The sequence below is a fragment of the Schistocerca serialis genome, chromosome 9 (genome assembly GCF_023864345.2).
Source record: "Schistocerca serialis cubense isolate TAMUIC-IGC-003099 chromosome 9, iqSchSeri2.2, whole genome shotgun sequence".
Lineage (NCBI taxonomy): Eukaryota > Metazoa > Arthropoda > Insecta > Orthoptera > Acrididae > Schistocerca > Schistocerca serialis.
The window spans coordinates 286,263,290-286,288,835 of record NC_064646.1 but is presented as its reverse complement, the minus strand read 5'-3'; the positions used below and the strand labels follow the sequence as shown (position 1 = coordinate 286,288,835).

The 25,546-nt window shown below is 44.6% G+C and overlaps 1 protein-coding gene and 1 long non-coding RNA gene across 2 annotated transcripts in view; one reads left to right on the top strand and one right to left on the bottom strand.

Annotated features, from left to right (window-relative positions):
• LOC126419238 (scavenger receptor class B member 1) overlaps positions 1 to 25,546 on the bottom strand; it is a 417,921-nt gene that overhangs the window by 243,690 nt on the left and 148,685 nt on the right. The window lies entirely within an intron of this gene.
• Positions 567 to 25,546, top strand: part of LOC126419239 (uncharacterized) — a 549,653-nt gene continuing 524,673 nt past the window's right edge. Inside the window, exon 1 of the long non-coding RNA XR_007575945.1 lies at positions 567 to 769. This is a non-coding gene — a long non-coding RNA (uncharacterized LOC126419239). The remainder of the gene's footprint in view (positions 770 to 25,546) is intronic.

The window sequence follows — 25,546 nt, the reverse complement described above, 5'->3', positions numbered from 1 at the left end:
AGCGCCTCAAGCGAACAAATGTACAACTAAATGAAACTTTATAGCTCCCTTAATTCGCCGACAGATATTGCTTAGCTTTGCCTTTTGTCGTTGCAGAGTTTTAAATTCCTAAAGTTGTGGTATTCTTTTTGAATCACCCTGTATTTGGAATTGTTAGCAGTGACCAAAAATCTAAACATTTAACATCCCGCATAAGGTTTATGCAATACGTGTTAACACCGCTAATAATCGGAGCATCTGACAATACTAGATATGGATTTCACCTTCAGGCCAATTACTGTTCGGGGGTTGGTTCCCTTGATGCTATAGTCACCAATTCAACGACATATCTTACGTAACACTTGTGAACACGATTGATTTGTGTTCAGCTACCGAAGACACCATTAACAGTGCTACCTCCAATGGTTGAAGCATTTTTCACGATAATACATGGACGAACGACAATCGCACAAGGGCGGCGATAGACTTGTGAACTTGTCTCCAATGTTGGTTCACCTTCAGCGTCAAACACGACTTTAACGGCTCCGGTTTCAGGGTTCTCAACTAATCAGGTAGGTGGCAGCAGCGTCGCCACGCCAGTCGGATCTCAACCGAACAGCCTTCTGTTGTTCCAGCTCTGGTCAGGGGCAGTGCTTCAGCGGATTCGTGGAAATTTGTGACAGCTCCACAAACAGTGACCGACGTATTTTTTTTTTACTAGTGAATGAAGTGATGTACAACTTTATTTTGATCAGGATTAAACAACCTTGGTTCTCAAAGATGGCGATTGGTAAGTTTCATTTCTAGTTCATTTTCTGTTGTCCTCTTCCAATGATTTCCATGTCACGTAACTTAAGTTGGCTTAGTATGACGTATATTGATCCTTCAATTATCATGAATCTCAGTTCGCTTTCATATTTTCGAGCATTAAATTTAACTATCTGCATAGAGTTCCGCATCAAATTACTTTCTTTCTCCTCATTATGTTTTGCTGTCCGAACGATCTAACGAACGATCACATTTCACCTTCAGTTTATCTTATTTCTAGGTTCTAGCTTGCTTTTCCTGTGTGTTGTCATATTATTCCATATTTTTACTTACTTTATACTTTTTGTACTGCTCCAGATTTCGTACCGTTTTATGCACAGGTGCCTAAACTGAGTATTTTGTTTTTAATGTGGTAGCCCTTTCTTAATTCCATTTATTTGACCATTCTTTCTTGATATTTGCTTCTGTGATCCAAATAACTGGCTATTTCTTCTTTTAAAATTACTCGTTTGTTAGTCTCGCTGATACGTCCTCAGTGAGTCCGTAAATATATCCAGAAAAATTAATTTTATTTTTCCCCACCTTTTTTCCTTGTTACCTCATCGTTTTGTGTTTTGAACGTATTTTTACTTTTCTCCTATTTCTTCTTTTTGCTTCTCTAGCTTACGTAGCCTACTACTAGCTTTTAAATGTGTAGATACGTTCTGGTCTAATTCTTTTAGCGAAGCATTCTAGTTTTTGTTACTAGACGTGCACTTCTTGTTGCAGGTATTATAATTCAACTTATAAGCTCTTCTCATTATTATTTCTATTGTAGATCTTTGTTCCACTTCATTCGTGTGTATCTACAAGAAAGAGAAAGCTGCTTAGATTATCTATTTAAACTACGTCTGTTAGCAATTATTTTGGTGAATTTTTGATATAGCATGATTTGTTGGTCATCATTCTTTTTCTGTATTTGTTATTCTCTCAAACATTAATTTAGCTACTTATGTTACATGTTCTGAATTTATATAAGCTAGTATTTTCTGTTATTAAATCAGTTTTATCTTCAAAATTTAATTCTACAGTTCCTTCCAGACATAAGTTTTAGTTAATGTGCGTTTTTAATTATATATCGCCTCTAACGAAATCAAGTCGTTTTCGTGTTTCGTGTTTCACTAATGTCTGAATTATATTTTATGTATTCGCATTTCATTTTTAAAGACAACATTTCGGCATTACAGAGAGGTTAAAGCTGGTCGCACTAGCGATGCTATTAAAATGTGTGACAGAAGGTCGACTAACTCCGCATAACTTCTGGGAAACTAATGGCGCCCACCAGTTGGACTATTATAATTCTGTAAATCACACTTTGTTGAAAAGAACATCGCTATTAGCGCCTACGTTAGTCATCAAATTAGGTACCTCAGCCCTAGAACACAAAAGGGGTAATATATTACACTGTTACTGAACCATCGTAAATTTTACTACTACATGTTTTATTCGAATGACGCCTTTTATAGTTTATGAACTAATTAATTGCAATTTTAAGGTCCCAAATGGTACGTCACATGCCATGTAGGTACTAAATGTCACGTTTTACATCCAGTGCTTACGATACCAGATTGGTGGGAACCGTAAAATGGTACCAACTGCAATTGCAACTTCTACGAGACTGTAATAATTTAGAATTAAGATATTCTGGGCAAATTTTTGTTCAGAGATTGGCTGACCCACTATATAATCTTCCGAAATACTAATATTTACAACATTCTTGGAACCCATAAAAATCTCTTTCGTTGTGCTCTATTCAGATTAAACATGGCAGTGCGAACAAACATATTTCATAAATGCTTGAAGGTATCGAAATAAGAATTTTTGAGCGCTTGTAAACATAAGGCGTAATTATTGAATTGTTGATGAATATATCTTTTTAAATAGTACTTCATTTGTTTAATGACAATGTATGTAAGCAGGTATCGTGGTATGTTGCTTGTCACCGTTTAGAGCGAAACGTTTCGCAAGACAACTGGGATGTGAAATTTTTGTGCGGCTCAATTCTCCTGTCATGGCGCTAGAGACAGAGGTCTCTTGTTACATTCCATTCCCGAAAATGCTGTTTCTCTAACTGTCTGACACTGACCTCAGGGAGTTCAGGTCGGGACGCACTATGTGTAGCTCCAGCAGAAGCTTCTGTCTCGCTGCGGTTTCTTCCTCTGCGGAGCGTTGGTTTGTCGCGTGACGTCCGGCGGTGCGGCAGCAGCCATAAAACGCCGGGCACGACTTCTTCAGTTTGCGGGCAGTCACGAACCCTTGTTGTACAGTTCGCAAGTGCTGATGAAGACCGACAGCATTGGAGACACGCTAGGCAATCACAACGCAGAAGACTTCCTCGACACGCCTCGCCTAACCGGCTGGTTTACGGCGCAGCCGAGACCCCGAGGCAGGTCGTTCCCGAGCGGCATGTTTACATTCCGTCACCGCAGACAAAGTGTTAGCCGAGGGAAGGGGAGTATCGTGTAGCAACCAATACTCTTGTCCCACTTGCAGTTATTGAATTCAGTGTCAAGTATCCGCAGGTGTTCCCTTACATTCAGGCACTGTCCAAACTATTTCGTTTGCACATTAATGAAGAAGCTGTTCTGGTAGATATTCATATGCTTACCGAACCTTTTTAGCTTCAGATCAAACGAATGGAACCATTAAAAAGTTTCGACTTTTTTAAAGGTAGTTCAGTACGCATCCTTTTCATGAGATACTTTGTGCCATATTCAAAGCATCTTATGGGAACAGGTGAAAACCGGTTACGACGCCATTTGTGTGACCCGTACTTTGCTCGCGAGGCGGCTAGACAGTATTTATCGGGTGACTGCTCCGTAGTTCACGTTCACAAGATATTGTTACGACGTTTGTACGTTAATTGGTTTATAAAAATATCACATTTTGCGACTGTATGGAAAGGAAGGAAGAGTAGTGTTTAACATCCCAACAGCATTCGGGGGGAGAGAGAGAGAGAGAGAGAGAGAGAGAGAGAGAGAGAGAGAGTAGATTGCACGGAACGTTTACATAGTATGCTAAAAGTGAAGTCCAAGGCCTCGAGTTTAGAGTCGTCAAACAGTAACAAGGATGCACATGTGCACTCTTATTTCTATGTATCATTCTACAAAAAAATATTCTCTTGCATATTGCAGTTTTTTTAATGCAAAGCAAACACGATACTAATATACCATTTTACCCATGTTTTATCATCTTCTGTGCTATCTTCTTTTACTTAACACTGCAATAGTCTTACACCGACTACACCATCTGATACACAGTAAGTTATTGCTGCGTGACAGACTGAAAACAGTTGTGCTAGGCATAATACGAAATTCCTAGGAAAAGAAATACGATTTGTACCGATACCTAGGTGCAAAGATAAAAGAGCTTTAAACATACTACAAAATTCTTGTTCCTTTCCACACCAACTCTGACTTAAAACCTAGTTTTAGTATCCTGAATAGAAGTATTAACGGTATCATCGTTACATCTGACAAAATGGATATTCTTCACGGCAGACAAAATCAAAATGAGCAAAGGTGAAAGCGCTATGTACAACTACCAACGCATCTCTTCAATATAAGTAAATTTCAATGTAAGTATATTTCAAAATGATACGTGTGCAACCAATAATAAATATATTGTTGAACATACTGTAAGTAGTTGTTCATATGACAACAGAGATTCACCCATCCGAAAAAATGTTTTCTGGTCAACGACTCTGGTATGAATCGCATAGGTCTGCATACCAATCTTTCCACTCACAAGGGAGCCTCCCCATCGCACCCCCCTCAGATTTAGTTATAAGTTGGCACAGTGGATAGGCCTTGAAAAACTGAACACAGATCAATCGAGAAAACAGGAAGAAGTTTTGTCGAACTATGAAAAAAAATAAGCAAAATATACAAATTGAGTAGTCGATGTGTAACATAAGCCACATCAAGGACAATGTGATCTGAGGAACGCCGTAGTCTTGCCGCCACGGTAACTCAGCGTGTTCGGTCAGAGGGTTAGCTACCCTCTGTAATAAAAAAAACTGAGTTAATCGATCAATAATGAACTTCAACTGGCGTCTGGGGACGTCCGCCACGAACAATTGCAACGAACACTAACGAACAAAATGAGATTAAAAAAAAAATAGTCTCGTGGTTAGCATAAGCAACTGGGGTACTAGAAGACCTCGGTTCAAGTCTTCCCTCGAGTAAAAATTTTAACTTTTTTATTTTCTAGCAATTGACGTGTGTCAATTATCAAAGTTCAGGCACGCACACAATCAACTTCGATCTCGAAAATTCCAGTTGAGATTTGCTTGGACATATGCAGGATTTGACGGTCTACACACGGAAAAAATTGGAAAACGTTAAAAACATATGTTTTGACAGAGCACAGGGAAAACTGTGTGACTGTGAAACTGTTGCATTCATTTGTTGCAGTTTATGTGACAAACTCTTATGTTTTCATCACTTTTTTGGGAGTTATTATCACATCCACAAGAAAACCTAAATCGGGCAAGGTAGAAGAATCTTTTTACCCATTCGCCAAGTGTACAAGTTAGGTGGGTCGACAACATATTCCTGTCATGTGACGCACATGCCGTCACCAGTGTCGTATAGAATATATCAGACGTGTTTTCCTGTGGAGGAATCGGTTGACCTATGACCTTGCGATCAAATGTTTTCGGTTCCCATTGGAGAGGAACGTACTTTCGTCTGCTAATCGCACGGTTTTGCGGTGCGGTCGCAAAACACAGACACTAAACTTATTACTGTGAACAGAGACGTCAATGAACGAACTGACAGGTCATAACTTTGCGAAAATAAATAAAGTAAAATTTTTACCCGAGGGAAGACTTGAACCAAGGATCTCTCGTTTCGCAGTTGTTCACGCTAACCACGGGACCACGGCGCTCCTGAGCTGACACTAAGCTCGATGTTGCTTATCTTGCACATGGACTACTCAGTTTGTATATTTTACTTATTTTTTCTGTAGTTTCACACAACTTCTTCCTGTTTTCTCGATTGATCTGTGTTCAGTTTTTCAAGGCCTGTCCACTGTGCCAACTTATAACTAAATCTGAGGGGGGTGCGATTGGGAGGTTCCCTTGTCAGAACGAATTATGCTCAGTGCGGCGTCGATACTCGTAAAGGTAACACCGCTTTTTATTTAAAAAAAAAAAACGGGAAGTGAATCTGGGGATATAAACATGGCCATTAACACTGAAATTCTCTTTTTTGGTAGCGGATTTCATTTTCGAAGTGGTAGTCTTGTACGAAATTCCTATTTCATGAGGCATCAGCACTTTTCTGACACCTCGGACCAATGTAGTAAGATAGGATTACTTAAGTCCGAAACACATTGCACTTGAAATGGTATCCCATCCCTTATGCAAAAGGTCAACAATAACGTTTTAACCTAATAATGAATAATTCTGCCTCTTTATCATCCCAGTATTGGCACCTTCGTACATGACTATTTCGCTCATTGCCTCATCGTATTTTCGAACCAGGCCATTTAAACGAGGCAGGATGAAATGCAATGCTCTTGTTTCACGGGATCTCAGTTGCGTCAGTACGCAGTTTCGACCTGAGTTTCTATCATTAGAGACACGTAACAGCGATTCCATGAACAGCAATTATGCGTTCAATTGGCTATTGAATTTCGTCTGCAGGTTCTGCAGGTCTGTTACGCAAGCTCTAATCACACATCGTGTCATTACATGGAGTCGCACGCCTGTAGTAAAACTACCCACCGTCCTCGACCCAGTCTGACGTCGCGAAGTCTGAGGTGAGGGCTTGCCGCGTCGCCGCGTCAACCAATCATCTGCAAATTTCCCTCCAAGGGCAAAGCAAACTTTCCTGACAAGTGTCACGGCTATCTGGCCGTGCTGACATTCGTTTACTATTGTTTCTTTGCAGTCGGATTCATTCTTGTTAGTTATACTTGGTATATAGTAATATAATACTAAGCAGTGTTGTGCAATTGAACGAACATGTAAAATCAGGATTAGGGAAGGGAAAAGGAAGACTTAGATTTCTCGGAAGGATTCTGGGAAAGTGCATCACTAAAGCAGACTCCATTCACCAGCCAGCGTGAATATGATACGAGAAATTAGGATGCGTACAGAAGCATGTAGTCATTTTTTCCTTGCTCAATACACGAGTGGGAAAGGGCAGCAGTTACATTAGTACGAAGTATTCTCCGCCATGCACGGCACAGTGACGTAAGGAATATATATGTAGATACAGATGTAGACAAATACAGTGCTCATGACCTACCATTTCTGGCTTTCACCTGGAGAGTAACTTCAGTATTAATGAATAGAAGTGCCAACAGCTCACCGATTTTGTCATTTTGCTCTGTGATAGTGCACACTTATACACTGAAGAATCAAGGAAGCTGATACACCTGCCTAATATGTACGGACCCCGCGAGCACGCAGAAGTGTCGCAACACGACGTGGCATGGACTCGACAAACGTCTGAAGTAGTGTTGGAGGGAACTGGCATCATGGATGGTGCAGGGCTGTCCATAAATCCGTAACAGTACGAGGGGATGGAAATCTCTTCTGAACAGCACGTTGCAAGGCATCCCATATATGCTCAATAATGTTCATGTCTAGGGAGTTTAGTGGCCAAGTGTTTAAACTCAGAAGAGTGTTCCTGGAGACACACTGTATAAATTATGGACTCGCGGGGTGTCGCATTGTCCTGCTGTAATTTCCCAAGTCCGCCGGAATGCACAACGGACATGAACGGATGCATTAGATCAGGAAGGGTTCCGTACGTACATGTCACCTGTCAGAGTCGTATGCAGACGTATCAGGGGTCCCATATCACTCCAACTGCACGCGTCCCACTCCATTACAGAGCTTCCACCAGATTGAACAGTCCCCTGTTGACATGCAGGGTCCATGGATTCGTGAGGTTGTCTCCATATCCGTACACACCCATCCGCTCGATACAATTTGAAACGAAAGTGATCCGACCAGACAACAAATTTCCAGTCAACAGTCCGATGTCTGTGTTGACGGGCCCAGGCGAGGCATAAAGTTTTGTGTCGTGCAGTCATCAAGGGTACACGATTGGGCCTTTGGTTCCGAAAGCCCATATCGATGATGTTTCGTTGAATGGTTCGCACGCTGACATTTGTTGATGACCCACCACTGAAATCTGCAGCAATTTGCGAAAGGGTTACATTTCTGTCATATAGAACGATTCTCTTCAGTCGTAGTTGGTCCCATTCTTGCACGATATTTTACCGTCCGCAGCGATGTAGGAGATTTGATGTTTTACTCGATACTCACCGTACACTCACGGGAAAATCCCCACTTCATGGCTACCTCGGAGATGCTGTGTCCCATCGCTCGTGCGCCGACTGTAACGGCACGCTCAGATTCACTTAAATCTTGATAACCTGCCATTGTAGCAGCAGCAACCGGTCTAACAACTGCACCAGACACTTGTCTTCTATAGGCGTTGCCGACCGCAGCTTCGTATTCGGTCTGTTTACAGATTTCTGTATTTGAATACGCAAGCCTATACCAATATCTTTGGCGCTTCAGTGTATAAATGAATGTTGCTGTAGTATGATGTGCTTTTCGGGTGTTTTTAAGAAACTGAAGTCCAAATGTTTACGAGCCAGTTCACTTCGTTTCTAGCGCCACCGGACTCCTGATTGGTCAGTGGACGCTGCATTCTGGGAATCCTACAAGCGGAAATGGAACAGGAGCTATCGCGCGAAAACATGATAATCGCTGAAACTAATGACTTTTGTTTGGGAGGAAAATACGTATTATTACTTTTCTTTTTGACGTGGATAGCGCGATACTGACGATTATTGATCACTGGTTTTGTATATATTTTTTGTGTTTTTCTCGGGACGTGACAGAACATCTAGTGATATCGTTTCGTATTCTAATGTTATAGTTTGATTGTGAGTTGGCGAAGCCAACTCAAATGACTGGAGGAAAACTGGCGATAGTAACGGACCAACCCACAGCATAGTCCGAGAAATGGGTTACACTGAAATGTTACAACTTCGTTGTGAGATGGCGAAGCCAGCGCATGTGACTCGAAGAAAACTACCTATGGTGACGGACTGATCTGCAGCGTAGGCCCATGATCGTTTCAAAAAGTTTGTCAAGTGTTTTCGGACGCTCCCGATTTCAGAGGTGGTTGTAACGTAGGAACAGTTTAAATTTTGCGGCATATACTGTTTTATATGGCAACATTCCATATAATACGTACAATTATGTTCAAATGTGTGTTAAATCTTATGGGACTTAACTGCTAAGGTCATCGGTCCATTAGCCTACACACTACTTAACCTAAATTATCCTAAGGACAAACACACACACACACACACACACACACACACACACACACACACACACACACACACACCCATGCCCGAGGGAGGACTCGAACCTCCGCCGGGACAAGCAGCACAGTGTACAATTATGCCACTAAGTAATTTCATAGATTTCTGAAGAAGAGAAATTTGTTAACATCGAGTATAGATTTAAGTGTCAGGAAGTCGTTTCTGAAAGTATTTGTATGGAGTGTAGGCATGTATGGAAGTGAAACATGGACGATAACTAGTTTGGACAAGAAGAGAATAGAAGCTTTCGAAATGTGGTGCTACAGAAGAATGCTGAAGATAAGGTGGGTAGATCACGTAACTAATGAGGAGGGATTGAATAGAATTGGGGAGAAGAGGAGCTTGTTGCACAACTTGACTAGAAGAAGGGATCGGTTGGTAGGGCATGTTTTGAGGCATCAAGGGATCACAAATTTAGCATTGGAGGGCAGCGTGGAGGGTAAAAATCGTAGAGGGAGACCAAGAGATGAATACACTAAGCAGATTCAGAAGGATGTAGGTTGCAGTAGGTACTGGGAGATGAAGAAGCTTGCACAGGATAGAGTAGCATGGAGAGCTGCATCAAACCAGTCTCAGGACTGAAGACCACAACAACAACAACTACATTATGGCGATGTTGATTGATCATTATTATCTCATTGGCTCCAACGTCTTGTCTAAACATCCGACTTATGATTCGTCGTGTTCAGCTCCCATTATTCACCGCGGAAACCCTTACCAACAGCGGCACACAATAGAAAAGTTGTGGACACCGTAAGTGCGCTTTCGTCCAGCAATCGACGGCGCCAACTTGGGAGTCGCCAGTAGTTAAGCTTTCAGCCGTGTGAAGCGAGCATAACGACGCTGTTCGATGACTGGTGCTTTCCCGTGGTATTGAACAGGCTCGTTAGAAACTTCCTGGCAGATTAAAACTGTGTGCCGGACCGAGACTCGAACTCGGGACCATATCAGCGCACACTCCGCTGCAGAATGAAAATCGCATTCTGGAGGCTCGTTAGACTTTGAACACTGATTTCTCGGGACCGCTTTGTAACTGCGTAATGACAGTTGCGCCATCTTAGGGTGTACTACAAGCGTGTGAAGGAAGAGCAGTACCGGTGACTCTTTTTCGTGTATATGCTTTCCTTGTAGGTGTAAACTTCCACTTGGTAATGCACTTGTGGGGCACCCTTGGTAGGGGCTCGCTGCAAGTCGACTTGGGCTGTGCCCGCGGTGTTCTGCACCAATCGGAGCGCAGCGTGCGGGGGCCGGTGCAGACACCTCCTGGCGTCCGCTTTCTCCTCGCCGCCTCGGGACGGTAGCTGCAGGGCATTCGCGGACCAAAATTCGCTTCCGGAAGCCTGCTGCCCGTTCAAGCCTATCAACTTGCCCCGATCCCAGATATTTGCTTCTCAGTTCTAGTGCCCATTTCCCAAATTATCTGCGTCCAGCTCTGCTATCAAGAGCCGTGTAGAGCTTGAGATGTGATAGCTCGCAATATTTTGATACTGTTATATTACGTACATTGGAACGTGGGATTTCCGCGGCAGCTTCGCGCGTCTAGTCGAACGAGTCACGTAATTGTATGTGTCTACAAAGGCTCTGTGTTGTCGCAATTTTATATCGTGCCAGATATAAAAAATACACGCACCGGACGAGAATCTCTTTAACTAGTGCTAGTATTCAAGTCTTCAGCCACAAAACGCCAGTGGATCGGCCTCGCGGGGTAGCCGTGCGGTCTAGGGCACCTTGCCACGGTTCCCGCGGTTCCCCCCGTCGGAGGTTCAAGTCCTCCATTGGATATGGATGTGTGTGTGTTGTCCTTAGCTTAAGTTGCTTTAAGTGGGGTTAAGTAGTGTGTAAGCTTAGGGACCGATGACCTCAGCAGTTTGGTCCCACAGAACCTACCACACATTTCCAATTTCCTTTTGCCAGTGGATCGGCTGGAGAACGTATACGTTACGTTCGGCTGTTCGAGTAACGATCCATTGCAGAGCTTGTTGGAGAGCACAGAGAGTCCCGATTGGGAATACTTGGGAGGGGAGCTACCCTTCCGGCATTCACCTTACAGCCTAATGAATTCTCTGTAAAACCTTGATTCAAGAGTGGCCACTATTTTAACACGTTTTTATTATGTCGCTTTCCTGTAAGACGGACTAACCCCAAACAGATAGTTATGAAAATTTGTGACTGAATTTTTATTAACTGCAAAAATATTTTTAAGATTGGAAACGAAAGACATAGGTCGCATGCGATACATAATTGATGTATGAATAGTTCATCTCCTCAGTATTATCTATTGCATGTGCTCCACACGTTTTTCCATAGCTAATAAGTGCTCCGATCTTCAAACTTTTTTTGTATTCAAACGATACATTTCCGGCCATGGGTTCCTTTTGAAAACGTTATCTAGTAAGTTCCATCTACAACCCATAGAAACAGGTGCTGAGAAAAACTGTGCAAGACCTGCATTGTTTTCAGTCAAGTAGCTTCGGTATCGCCATGAACAAACCTTTACTCGTCGCAAACGTAAGGTGGCAACAGAGACGCCAGCTTCAAGGTTCCTCCCTTACCACAGGAACTACAGACCGTTACATGAATAAAGATTTTCTTAAACAAAAGCTTATTTTGTATCTGACACTACTTTACCATGCGTGGTCCTCACCAGTTGTACTCTTGCGATTCTATGACTACTTCTGAACTCACCTAGACATTTGTAGGAGGACCTGCTGCCTAACGTGTGCGCTCAGCGCTCAATCACTCTTCAGCTATGCGTTCTTAACGAGTGTGTATATATATATATATCCTCTGAACCATAGACTTTGCAATTCGACATTCAGCAGTCTCTTAAAGGACGCTATTGTCGTCTTGATTGTAAAAAATTACCTACAAACTTCATTTTTGCAGTTGCAGCCTATCACCGTTTTCCAGCGCAAAGAAAGTGCTTGGATGTGGTTTGCGGGTAAAATTTCAACCGTTTCCTTCATAAATAAATTTATTTTAACAATCGTAGGTGACAATGAAGTTTTTTTAATGTCTTATATCAGTGTCAACATGGACACTAGCAAGTAATGATGAGCAGCAACTGAGCGCAGGATATTTGAACGCAGGATTCTACGCAAGGTCTGTGGGGCAGTTCAGGATAACAATGGCTTCTGGAGATCTAGAAAGAGCAATGAGTCGGTCGTCTCACACAAGGTAGGAGAATAGCCTGGCTTTGACAGATCCTTAAGATGGATGCTGGGAGGACAACTGAAAAGGTTTTTGGATGGATGCACACTGGAAGAAGACAGAGAGGAAGACCAGAAAAGCGGTGGATGGAGGATGTGGAATGAGCCATAAAATTTCCTAGAGTCAGAGGATGGCGGAGAACCACGCTGGAGAGTTCTGAATGGACGAAACTTGTTGAAGAGGGTAAGAACCAGACAGGATCGTGAGGCTGTGAGGAAAATGATGATTTGCCAGCATCTCGTGGTCGTGCGGTAGCGTTCTCGCTTCCCACGCCCGGGTTCCCGGGTTCGATTCCCGGCGGGGTCAGGGATTTTCTCTGCCTCGTGATGGCTGGGTGTTGTGTGATGTCCTTAGGTTAGTTAGGTTTAAGTAGTTCTAAGTTCTAGGGGACTGATGACCATAGCTGTTAAGTCCCATAGTGCTCAGAGCCATTTTTTTGAAAATGATGATTTGAAAGTGAATTCCAATAAAGAAAGGTAATAACTTAAGCATTTAGTAACCACGTCTCCCACTAACACAAATATTATGCTAAAGCACTGTCTGTACAACATTAAGTTAACAATAGTCTGCGCTTTATAAAACGTGGATATTGGAATGAGTAATCTACGTACCCTGAATCAGAGTGGTAGAAAGGTTAACGCACTGGGTTGTATCTTTTTGTGGTAAGATCAAGTGGCTCACACACGAGCAATACCATCTAAGGCCCCTGACTTTTCTCTGAACTTAGTTACTCATTTCTGATGGGTTCTTTTTTATTAATTACTTCTTTCTAGCTTTCGTCAAGTTTCTACTCCGTCTAATACGGGGCCCCATGTTTTTCGGGTTTTGGCAAGTTTTCGTTTATTATTCAACTTTGTCACAGGATACCCTTCCGCACGCCACAGTCGTTAATGTAACCTAATGGAGGGAAGTCGCTTGCGTTGTCTGCCTGTGAATTGCGGAAACTTTGCTCTGTGTTATCGTGTTTTAGTTGTTCCCGTACAGTGCTCTGTGAGGCGGAAGTTGGGGGACCAGCCCAGCATAAGGCTAATAGAGGAAACAGAGTCAAACAAATGCCGCACGTTTCGTCACAAGTTCATTTGGTAAGTGTGAAAGCGTCACGGACACGCTCAGCCTAGTCCAGTGGAAGGAGCTGCAGGAGGTGTGTTCTGAACCTCGGTATGGTCTACTGTTGTATATCTAGCGAAAAGACCCACCAAGATAAAATCAGAGAGACTGGAGCACACACGTAGACTCACCAGTAATCTTTCTTCCCGTCACCGATACGCAGTGAAACGGAAACTGATACAGATACACGAATTATCCTTCACTACGTACCGGAAAGTAAGTTGCGGACTGTAGATATACACTCCTGGAAATGGAAAAAAGAACACATTGACACCGGTGTGTCAGACCCACCATACTTGCTCCGGACACTGCGAGAGGGCTGTACAAGCAATGATCACACGCACGGCACAGCGGACACACCAGGAACCGCGGTGTTGGCCGTCGAATGGCGCTAGCTGCGCAGCATTTGTGCACCGCCGCCGTCAGTGTCAGCCAGTTTGCCGTGGCATACGGAGCTCCATCGCAGTCTTTAACACTGGTAGCATGCCGCGACAGCGTGGACGTGAACCGTATGTGCAGTTGACGGACTTTGAGCGAGGGCGTATAGTGGGCATGCGGGAGGCCGGGTGGACGTACCGCCGAATTGCTCAACACGTGGGGCGTGAGGTCTCCACAGTACATCGATGTTGCTCCACAGTACATCGATGTTGTCGCCAGTGGTCGGCGGAAGGTGCACGTGCCCGTCGACCTGGGACCGGACCGCAGCGACGCACGGATGCACGCCAAGACCGTAGGATCCTACACAGTGCCGTAGGGGACCGCACCGCCACTTCCCAGCAAATTAGGGACACTGTTGCTCCTGGGGTATCGGCGAGGACCATTCGCAACCGTCTCCATGAAGCTGGGCTACGGTCCCTCACACCGTTAGGCCGTCTTCCGCTCACGCCCCAACATCGTGCAGCCCGCCTCCAGTGGTGTCGCGACAGGCGTGAATGGAGGGACGAATGGAGACGTGTCGTCTTCAGCGATGAGACTCGCTTCTGCCTTGGTGCCAATGATGGTCGTATGCGTGTTTGGCGCCGTGCAGGTGAGCGCCACAATCAGGACTGCATACGACCGAGGCACACAGGACCAACACCCGGCATCATGGTGTGGGGAGCGATCTCCTACACTGGCCGTACACCACTGGTGATCGTCGAGGGGACACTGAATAGTGCACGGTACATCCAAACCGTCATCGAACCCATCGTTCTACCATTCCTAGACCGGCAAGGGAACTTGCTGTTCCAACAGGACAATGCACGTCCGCATGTATTCCGTGCCACCCAACGTGCTCTAGAAGGTGTACGTCAACTACCCTGGCCAGCAAGATCTCCGGATCTGTCCCCCATTGAGCATGTTTGGGACTGGATGAAGCGTCGTCTCACGCGGTCTGCACGTCCAGCACGAACGCTGGTCCAACTGAGGCGCCAGGTGGAAATGGCATGGCAAGCCGTTCCACAGGACTACATCCAGCATCTCTACGATCGTCTCCATGGGAGAATAGCAGCCTGCATTGCTGCGAAAGGTGGATATACACTGTACTAGTGCCGACATTGTGCATGCTCTGTTGCCTGTGTCTATGTGCCTGTGGTTCTGTCAGTGTGATCATGAGATGTATTTGACCCAGGAATGTGTCAATAAAGTTTCCCCTTCCTGGGACAATGAATTCACGGTGTTCTTATTTCAATTTCCAGGAGTGTAGATTTGTCGAAACGAGCGTTGGAAAGCTCTCTGAAGTGTCAATCAGTCCAGCCGGTGTACCAGCCCATGGTGGTTAATCAGCTGTGCCTCACCTCTGTCTCGCAAGCTAGCGGGCTTTGCATTACGCTTACACGGACAGGTTCTGTATCTTTTAAGTAAGAACACTGAAATTAAAAGTAAATCACTTACTGTGGTACATTACATTATGTGAAACCGTACACAATTCGACTACAACTTTGAAACTCTTAATCCAAAACCGGTTATGGAAGTGAAATTAGAGGCAAAAATGTAAGGAAGGGAGGATCATTAGGGTTTAATGTTCCGTAGTGAAATCATGGACGTCTAATATTTGGTGAAGATATATTTCTTATGGGCATCACAGTTAGTGCAATTTCTTTTCAGCTGTAGAAGACGGCAACCTGGTCTTTCTGCAGAATGCGTATTTTTAAAGCCGCGGTACGCAATCACCGACGTGCTGTAGACCGCCGTTTTAAGAAGAATTGCGTAACTCTGGAAATTAGGCTGGCTGTGAAGTTCTACAGGAAAGTATCATGCTGTACTGTGAAAATAGATCGAAAGGGTATTCATTTCCCCCACGTGGGCGCCTTCCGCGAAAATTTCACAGACGGATCCGATGCGCCTAATCGAGCGTGAAGGGACACTGATCGTGTTCTGTCGGCTTAACATCCAAGCGGCCCCGCCGCGTCGTTAATGACAAAGAACTTCAGCGGGAACAGTAACCTCAGCGCTGTGTCTTAGAACGATCGTGGCTACGAAGTTGTGTCAGTTGTGAAATATCCACAACGTCTGGCGCTCAACAGCTCACTACACCTTATTTCAGCTGACAAAATCACACTCAAATTCATTTCGTGCCATGTTACTCGCCGAAGCTGATTAAAACCTAGACTAGAAATCAATTCTCCATGGACCGAACTAGGCACTCTACCAACCTGAGGTACTTAGCACTACTGTGTAGTCAACTCTATGTTGACTCCTAGTTAAGCGAGGTGGCGCAACGATAAAATATGGAATTTTTGTGCCTCAAACCGCGAAACTATCACCCACGTTTCTGTTTATAGTGGTTTTCGGAATCTCTTCAGCCTTATGTCGTAATGCGTACTTCAGTTATACTAAACCGTATCTTTTCTCCAAGTTTATCCACCTGACAAGAAGAATCATCCATATGTCGTTCTCTGACGCAGACGAAACGTTGCACGGCGGAAGAAGGATGAAAACAAAGGAACACCTTTTCACTTGGGTGACAAGATTCAACAATTTCTGAGAAGACAATTGTCAAACTTTCGACGTAGCTTTATCAGTCTGCTTGCGCAGTGTGAAAGAAAGTGCGTTGCTAGCGTTGTGCTGTAGTCCCAATTTTTGTTCCCGGTGTTGAAATACAATACTGTTTTTTTCTGTACATTTCGTTGTCGCCGAAGTATGTGGCATTTTTTGGGACAATACGAAATATAATTGTTGACAAAAGAAATAAGTGTTTCAAATGTAATTAAAAATAGATTTTTATCATGCAAACTTATTTCTTTACACGATGGGCTGTTTGCCTATGAAGTCAGAGTACCAACGTGTTCATTGAAAGTAATTCCAGTGAAGTGAATGTTATTCTATAGACCCTGGCTTGTGTAAATTAGCATGTAGATGAATAACTACATGGAAGTTCCCTAATCTCATCTGACACCAAAGGGAAATCTTAAATGACGTATTTTAAATATTTGCCTTCATCCATAATCAGTTACAGGCTCCACTTTTCGCCAGATCGCCAAGTATTTAGCAACGATAACGCGGGATTGATTTTCCTAATGATATTCACACTGATAAATGCGTCTTTGTATCTTTCTTGTGGTGTTCTGATTTTTTTGTTTAGTTAACGTGTTTCTGTGATAGTTACCGCCATGGGGAATGCAAAAATTTATCTTGAATCACCTGAAACTCGACCGCAAATATTGCGAAAATAGAAAGTGCTATCAACATGCGGTTTTCACAGGATGTATTGGTAGTTAGGGGCTAGTATTGCTAGGCAATCAACGGACTGTAACAATACTTAGTGTATTTTTGTACAAACGAACACTTTTCAAAGTAGGACGATGCCTACTTACGTTAACGGACTAAAAGTAGGGTAAATGTCAATGTTGTTTGTTGTTGAATTCAATAATTGCCACCACGTAGTTTTACACTACGCGAGCTGACTGATAAAGTAACTTGCAGACTTTAATCGTCGTTTCCTCGGAAACTATTGAATGTTGGCACCTAATCCAAAGTAAGAGTCCTTCTATTGTGACCCTTCTTTCCCCGTGCGATGTTTGGTCTCTGTGCGAGTGTTACCTACAAATGTTTCTCCTTTTGAGATAGAGCTCCGCTTCTAATGATCGTTACACTGACAAGATATCAAGATCTACTTTTTCTCCTTTTTCTAAAAGCTACAGGGTCTGTCCTAAAACTATGCAGAATAGGCACAGCTGAAACAGAGGATGCTGAATTTGAGCCATAAATCCATAAATTTATTTTATTTTCCAAACTAGTCTGGCGAACAGAAGCGACTGTTAGCTTATTTGTTTTCAAGTGGGGTATATTATTAGGTGATAACACAGAGGGCTACTTTTTATTTATCTATGTATTTCACCTTATAGCCTGTTACGTAGTGTCCGACAACAGACCAGTTTCTCTCATTATGTTTATGTTTCTTCCTTGTCTTCGGTAAGCAATAAAATATAAGCAATACCAGTACTGTGCCCAGTGCCTCTGCTACTGCTATGTCTACTAAATCTGCTACTGTACGTGTGTGCCGTTATTATTGTTACGGACGGAGAAAGCTGCGACAGAGGTAAATACACTGGACTTTTATTGGAAAATCTCTTTATAGCGACGTAGATTTTTCTGTCGATTCCTTAAATTAGTCCATGAGAATGCTGTGATGTTTTCTTTTTAAAGGCAACGACCGATTTCCTGCTCCATTATTGACTAAGGTTCAAATTCGTCTCTTCATTTTCACGGATCTCTAAACCTTAAACTTACTTCCTTTACCAAAACTGCGGTTGTTATCTTATTGATTGCTGCCCTGTAGAGCCCTACATCAATGATAAAAATCAACGCAGTGGGCCTCGTCATGGACAGGGGCTGTCCTAGAAGGCCACCAGCTAGGTGTGGAATTCCTGCGTTCTCCAGAAACGGAGATGGTGCGCGGCCGCCGGTTCTGCGTCGACCTCCGCCTGCCTCAGCTACGAAGGGTTACGCTCCACGGACTCCCCATAATTTTCGCCTCCGTCGGCAGCCCGGACCACGCCTCCGCGAGCTGGCCCTGATAATCAGGTAATCACTACCCTTACGCCTACTCTCATTAGCGATCTCCGCACCCTTGCACCTCATTTATTACCTGGTTTTTTTTATTTGTGGTGTCCTTCCTACTGCGCATATTTCAGCGTATAAAGGGCAAGGCCACTGCCTCCTCTCTTGTGCTCCTCTTCTACATCCGCACGGTCCAGTCGCCGCTTACGTTCGACGTCAACGTGCAATAACCACTCACACACGGCAGGTGGCAGCTATAGTAGCGGAGGGCATATAAAGCGTGTCGGGGGCGACGCGAAAAACGCAGCAGTCGTCGCCGCAATGCTGGAAGGAAGCCATTTATCTTACGTCCAAAAGGGCACGATTATCGTTTTTTTTGGCCAAGGGTAGAAGCATTTCAGAAACGGCTAAGTTTGTGTGCGTGGCAAAATGGCGACATCCATAACTGGAGTCGAGGCAAATGTGATGCACCACCGACCATTAGAAGGAAGTGGTTAACGACGGCTGCGGAGATTTGTACGGGCGAATAGACGTGCAACTGTTGAGCAACTGACAGTCCAGATAAGCCCAAGGAGCTACCAACAATGTCTCCGCAACTATCATTAAGCGATCGTTGTTGCTTATGGGCCTGCGCAGTAGGTGGTTAGTTCATGCTGACTGCCATGCTGGGTGCTGTTCATCGGCGACGAAGGCTGGGATTTGCACATCAGTACAGCACTGCACGTCCACTGAGTGGCGACTGGTGGCCTTTTCAAATGACAGATGGTCGTTGGCGTGTACGGCGTGAAATGTCTGGAAGCAAACAATCTACAACAATTATCGGAACGGCCGAGGTCAGAGGAGAGTGTGTTACGATCTGGGGAATGCTTTCGTGGTACATCCTGTGTGATCTCGTCATTCTGGAAGGCACTATGCATAAAGTATTCTGTTTTTGGGGACAATAGCCACCCCTACATGCAGTTTGTTTTCCTTGGCACGATGGCATCTAACAGTTGGACAGTGCAGTACGTCACACAGCTCACAGTGTACTTGCGTGGTCCGACGAACGCCAGAATGACCTTACTGTACTCCCCTGGCCACCAAACTTCTCAGATTTAAACCCAGTCCAGAATCTGTGTTACTACCTCGATCGGGCTATTCGCGCTATGGATCCTCATCCGAGAATCCTATCGCAAATGGCCGTGATATTGGGGTCGTCATGGCTTCAGATCTCTGTCGGTACCTTCCAGAATCTCAGCGACTACCTTTCTGTACTTTTCGCGCTGCAAAAGGTGGTTATTTAGGGTTCTGAGAGGGGGTCACAGTGTGTCTGAACAGTGTACATCTACGTCTATGCTCCGCAAGCCAGCGCATTTTACGTCCATGGCTTTTTTGCGAGATATACCTAGGAGCAAGCGATGTATTGGTTGACTCTTCTAGAAACGTACGCTCTCGTAAGTAACGGTGAACCACTCCGTGAAGCACAACGCCTCTCTTGTAGCATCTGCCACTGAACTTTGATGAGGGTCCCTGTAGCGTTTTCACGCTTACTAAATGAACCTGTGAGGAAACGCACTGCTCTTCTTTGGTTCTTCTGTATTTCCTTCTTATCGTCAAATCCTGAACCGGGAGAACAGAATATGAGGTCCTGTTCCGAGACGACACAATCAGCTCGAAACAGTGATCGCTAATACCAATTTAGAATAATTGGAAATGCTCCATCTTATATGATTCGACTTCTGTGGAATGAGGATCTTCGAGGTCCACAGTGGTTGCTATGGGCCTTCGCCACTAGTAAGGAATTAGTTAACTGCTTGCTCAGGTCAGAGAAGACAAGCAATAAATTGGCTTAGAAAGCAATGGATGGGTTGCACAAAGTAAATTACTGTAGATCAAGTCCTTGAAAGACAGATTTATGTACTTCCGCGGACGTTCGTGCAAGGTGTGCTAGTGCAGTGTAATTCGTCCATCATCTCCCTAGACTTGAATCTGTACGAGTCGAAAGTTTCGGTCGATAGCCATTGTTTGGTAGCAGTCGACATTACCAAGCTTAGCACTGTGTGAAGTTACCTAATGTTGTCTGCCGTGTTACGGCATTGGACATCTCTCTGTCGTACATTTCCTATTCCTGTGACAAGTGTACATACGTAGGGACTTAGCAAACTGAGTTACCGCGACGTACCCAGCTAAGACAAGACCATTACGCAGCTAGGGTGACTTATTCTCACAACAGGGTACGTGTTCAGTTTTTCCTGCAGACACAGTTATGCTGCCGAATGGATAAACAGGTGTATCACAGTGAGCGGAAACTGGAAGCGTATTCTAAAGTTGATCTGAGCGGGACAGTACCATCCTTGTGGTCAAAATGACTAAATTGCACACCAGCTCTGTGAAATACTGATGGTATGTGGACGAATGTAATGTCGAATCCAGACGTAGTGAAATGGTTTATCGACGCCACACGGGCGAAAAGGGAGGAAGATCTCGCAACATGCGGTTTATGTCTTGTGAGAAATCTGAATAAAGATCTGGGAGAGGTGACATTTTCCAAGGACGAGAACGTTCACACAGCGTTTCTCGAATGGCCCCGTAACCAAGGAGCTTATTTAAGTTGTCGTGGAATTAAACATTTGGTAACGTTTCGACTGTTGTTCAAACAAACTTCGTTGAAAAATATTGTCGTATATCTGTGTCACTTTGAAGTGTGGCGTAGCATTGAGTGGAAGTTACTTTGTCTGCCATAATAACTTATAACTTAGTTTTCGATGTCCACTCGTAACTGTTGCAATTACGATCTTTATCATACAAGTCAGCACATAAGACGAACAACTTGTAAGTGACTTTTATATCCGTACGAGAGTTCTGTTGTCGCGGGAGCACGAAACACAGATGAATGAGCCAGCGCTGCGGGACGCAGACGTTTCGACCCCACAGCCAATCCGTGGCTGTCCATGTGGTGGCTGGGCTTGTTTTCCCACAATTTACAGTTTTGATGCCGTATATCTACTACTGGTGTACCAACCTCGTCTACTGACCACAATCAGCTTGAAACAGCTGATTTACTGACATGTTGTTTTGAGGAACTAGTATCATATATTCTACAGGACAATGCCCGCCTACGTAGCTCAGTGGTAACGTGCTTGCCTACCACGCAGCGGGTCCGGGTTCGATTCCCAGACGAGGCTGGAGATTTTCTCCTCTCGTGAATTGGGTGTTGTGTTGTTCTCATCATTTCATCCTCATCACTGGCGCACAAGTCGCCCAATGTGGCGTCGATTGAAATAATACTTGCGCTCGGCGGTCAAACTTCCTCGGATGGCGCCTCCCGGCCAACAACGCCACACGATCATTTCATTTGCGGAACAATGTGTGTGAGATTGGCCATAATGTTGTCAACGATGGATTCTATTATCGACAGGACTACTCAGATTTCCGTAAGTCGGGGGAGATTGCAATCCCCATTCTGGTTATAATATCTACCAAGAACGATTTTCAGGCAGTACTTTTCATCGCCTTTATTTAATTTTAGTTTTTATTTTATGTGAATTATGAGCTGCTTTTCGGTAACTATCACGAGTCATATCGAAATTAGATAGTTGGTACAAATTACAATTACCAAAAAGACAACTGCATACATCCAGTAGTTTATTTTACTCTCGCAGCAGATAACGACGGAAGTTTTTCGGCGTAATGCAAATGCCCGTATTATTCCGTTCCCGTAGGTCACGTTGTCCCTTAGGAGAAAATGTGCTATTGAAACAGAGCGACTGATAGTACAAAAGATATCGGGGTTTGGAGTTTAGGGATGCTCACGTTGCTAATTAAAAGCAGCTATTCGGTATTTACCTCAATATGTAGACAATGATGGTGGTGGAGCGGATCAGGGAAAGATGGTACACGATACAGATGTAACTTTCCCGTCGTTTACCTAAATCGATTAAAATGAACGCCGGGTTCGTTCCATTGAAAAGATTGCGTCAGATTTCCTACACCAGTCTCATGTCTTATTCGAGCGTGCGGTCCGTCTCCAATGACGTTAAAAACCCGTTTTTTTTGTGGTCGGGGATGCTGGGAGGGGGGGCAGGGAGAGGACAGGGGTGGGGGGAGCTGACCACTACAGTAGCTGAGGCGTCAAAACCTTTGCTCGGACGTGGCGTGAGGTGGCGGCGTTTCGACACGCTGACCTTAAGCGCGGCGGCGACTTTCTCTGGCGGGCCCACTGGGGCTGCGACTGGCGGGCTGCTCCCAGCCGGAGGCAGCGGCCTGACCACCAGCCAGGGTGCCGCGTGGCGCGCTCCGCACGTGACCGAATTCTCTGCCACTAATGGTAGGAGAGGCACGAGCGGAACGCTGCTCTCTAATAGTCATTCCGATATCACCGAGTGTCATGGGCCAGGAGTGAGGCACTGGATTCCATTCGGAAGGACGGTGGTTCAAATACAGGTACAGTCGTCCAAATTTATGTTTTGCGTGGTTTCCCTAAATCAGTGGAAACGAATTGTCGCTTTGAATATGATTGGTCAGGTTCCGTCCCCATGCTTTCCTGACCCAAACTTCTCTCTCCAATGAAATGAAACTATGTAGTTCCAGAGAACTTTTCAAATCCCAAACACTTAAGATGTATACAGGGTGTTACAAAAAGGTACGGCCAAACTTTCAGCAAACATTCCTCACACAGAAAGAAAATATGTTATGTGGACATGTGTCCGGAAACGCTTACTTTCCATGTTAGGGCTCATTTTATTACTTCTCTTCAAATCACATTTATCATGGAATGGAAACACACAGCAACAGAACGTACCAGCGTGACTTCAAACACTTTGTTGCAGAAAATGTTCAAAATGACCTCCGTTAGCGAGGATACATGCATCCACCCTCCGTCGCATGGAATCCCTGATGCGCTGATACAGCCCTGGAGAATGGCGTATTGTATCACAGCCGTCCACAATACGAGCACGAGGAGTCTCTACATTTGGTACCGGAGTTGCGTAGACAAGAGCTTTCAAATGCCCCCATAAATGAAAGTCAAGAGGGTTGAGGTCAGGAGAGCGTGGAGGCCATGGAATTGGTCCGCCTCTACCGATCCAACGGTCACGGAATCTGTTGTTGAGAAGCGTACGAACACTTGGACTGAAATGTGCAGGATCTCCACCGTGCATGAACCACATGTTGTGCCGTACTTGTAAAGGCACATGTTCTAGCAGCACAGGTAGAGTATCCCGTATGAAATCATGATAACGTGCTCCATTGAGCGTAGGTGGAAGAACATGGGGCCCAATCAAGACATCACCAACAATGCCTGCCCAAACGTTCACAGAAAATCTGTGTTGATGACGTGATTGCACAATTGCGTGCAGATTCTCGTCAGCCCACACATGTTGATTGTGAAAATTTACAATTTGATCACGTTGGAATGAAGCCTCATCCGTAAAGAGAACATTTGCACTGAAATGAGGATTGACACATTGTTGGATGAACCATTCGCAGAAGTGTACCCGTGGAGGCCAATCAGCTGCTGATAGTGCCTGCACACGCTGTACATGGTACGGAAACAACTGGTTCTCCCGTAGCACTCTCCATACAGAGACGTGGTCAACGTTACCTTGTACAGCAGCTAATTCTCTGACGCTGACATTAGGGTTATCGTCAACTGCACGAAGAATTGCCTCGTCTATTGCAGGTGTCCTCGTCGTTCTAGGTCTTCCCCAGTCGCGAGTCATAGACTGGAATGTTCCGTGCTCCCTAAGACGCCGATCAATTGCTTCGAACGTCTTCCTATCGAGACACCTTCGTTCTGGAAATCTGTCTCGATACAAACGTACCGCGCCACGGCTATTGCCCCTTGCTAATCCATACATCAAATGGGCATCTGCCAACTCCGCATTTGTAAACACTGCACTGACTGCAAAACCACGTTCGTGATGAACACTAACCTGTTGATGCTACGTACTGATGTGCTTGATGCTAGTACTGTACAGTAATGAGTCGCATGTCAACAGAAGCACCGAAGTCAACATTACCTTCCTTCAATTGGGCCAACTGGCGGTGAATCGAGGAAGTACAGTACATACTGACGTAACTAAAATGAGCTCTAACATGGAAATTAAGCTTTTCCGCACACATGTCCACATAACATCTTTTCTTTATTTGTGTGCGAGGAATGTTTCCTGAATGTTTGGCCTAACTTTTTGTAAACACCCTGTATACGCAGACTGAAGCGACGAACAAGAATTTGTAGCACGGGTGCGTATCCTACTCACTGAGCAGATGCACTAACTCAACCTGCCACAGTGGCTTTGCAGAGCTGCACGGACTACCCTAGCACGCCTCCCCTCCTGAATCTGAATTCCCATTCACAACTCAGCCCACGTGGTATTCCCCCTAAACTCACGAGTTTAAGGTGAATACAGAGTGGGCTGAGGTACGAATAGGAATTCGGACTGAGGAGTGAGGCGTCCTAGGACAGCAGTGCAGCTCTGCGAAGCCACTGTGGCAGGTTGAGTTAGTGGTTGCTGCATCTGCTAAGTGAGTAGGATACTCTGATTAGAATCCCAGCCTTTGCACAAATTTTCATTCGGCGCTTTGGTCCGCCTATATACTCTGTCTAATGACCTCGTCGTTGATAGGGCATTAAGCCCTAATCTTCCATCCTTCCTTTTCCCATAATCGCTTTAGTATCTTATTTGAGGTTGGATGACTTACGGAAGTTCCTTCTTCTCTACCACTTCCCAGCTACCATAGGTTTGGGAGATAAGAGCAAACTGAGGATCATCCTATAGTATAATTAACGTCCACATTTCCCTGTAGTCGAGCCGGTGCAGGAGGATCCCTGACAGTTGCAGTGGGCTGAGTATGGCAGCTTCGTGTACCTACCTCAACCAGTCAAGTGATGCGATTTTGTGAACGTCTCTACGGCAACGCCTCAATGCTGTGCTACCCATACAGGGTTTTTCAGGACGAACGGTCAGTATTCAGCAACATAACAGGAAAGATCATTCGAAGCTAAAGAAGGCTTGTAAACATATGCTCTAAAATGCATTATTTCAGAGCTATGAGCAATTCATCTTCACTGCTGTGAATCATCTGTTCTTCTAGAGGTGCACGTAGTTCTCAATGTGTGAAT